Source organism: Stegastes partitus, unplaced genomic scaffold, assembly GCF_000690725.1.
Source record: "Stegastes partitus isolate 25-593 unplaced genomic scaffold, Stegastes_partitus-1.0.2 Scaffold1074, whole genome shotgun sequence".
NCBI lineage: Eukaryota > Metazoa > Chordata > Actinopteri > Pomacentridae > Stegastes > Stegastes partitus.
In genome coordinates, this window is record NW_007578805.1 from 7,713 (window position 1) to 8,812 (window position 1,100).

The 1,100-nt window shown below is 41.4% G+C and overlaps 1 protein-coding gene across 1 annotated transcript in view; it reads right to left on the reverse strand.

Annotated features, from left to right (window-relative positions):
• LOC103367646 (C-Jun-amino-terminal kinase-interacting protein 4) overlaps positions 1–1,100 on the reverse strand; it is a 23,094-nt gene that overhangs the window by 7,706 nt on the left and 14,288 nt on the right. The window lies entirely within an intron of this gene.

The following is a 1,100-nucleotide window of genomic DNA, read 5'->3' on the forward strand; positions in this document are numbered from 1 at the left end:
TTTCAGTGACTGAAGCTGTTTGTTTCCTTCTTTAACGGGACGATATGAACACATCTGACTGTACGTATGAATCACAAATACGGGGACGGTTTGTAGTTTTACTGTGTTTCACTATTTATTTATTTCTTATTGTGTCAAATATTGCTATTTGATCAAAATGTGATTAATTAATTACAACACCTCTAATCAATTAGATTAATTTTGTTAATCGTGTCCCACCACCACTAAAAATGTTCAATTTGTGGCTCATTCTTTAAACAAATATCACAGTTTTAAGCTGAGATTTGGTAAATTTTCCCAAAGGACCAGCTCCTCACAGATGAGTAGTTCAAGGACCATCAGAAAGTTTAGTTGTTTTCTTCCCTGGCTGATCAGTGGTGGTACTTTAGTGTTTGTTTCAAACCTGCAGTTGATTGAATGAAACAGAAACCAGTCACCTGAACCGTGAGAGAAAAAAGCCAACGTCCCATCAGCCAAACCGGCGACGACCTGGTTCTGGGAAAACCTGCGAGAAGAAGAATCCACACAAAGATTTAGCTCACGGAAAAAGACGTGAAGATGCTTCAGGCTGCAAGAAAAAAGAAAGAAGAATCTTGAGGACTAATCTACAGGAGCAGAACCTCGTTCACTCTCATTTCCACCAACGCTGCCAGAAGTCCAGGAGCTTCATTCGACTCAAATCTCAGTTTTGCTCAGAAGAAGTTCTCCAGTTCCAACCAGTTTTAACATCACATCAGACCGGTCTCAGCTTCCCTCCACTGGCTCCCCGTCCGGTTTTAATATTTGCTGATCACTTTTAAAGCTCGCCAGCGCCTGCTGACCCCTGATGATCCACCTCAGACCTTCAGGTGGATCCCTGCTGGTCGCTCCAGAGTCGAGGCTTGAATCTAAGGGAGCTTTCTCCATCAGGACGCCTCGACTTTGGAACGACCTGCCTGAGGAGGGGAAGTCTTCTAAATCTTAAAACCCACTTTTATAGACTTGCGTTTATGTGAAGTTCACATTTAGCTTCCAGCTTATATGCACCTTATTGTCTATTTATTGTTTACATTCTATGTTTAGTGTCTTTATCCTGTTTACAGCTATATTCTATTTTTAGA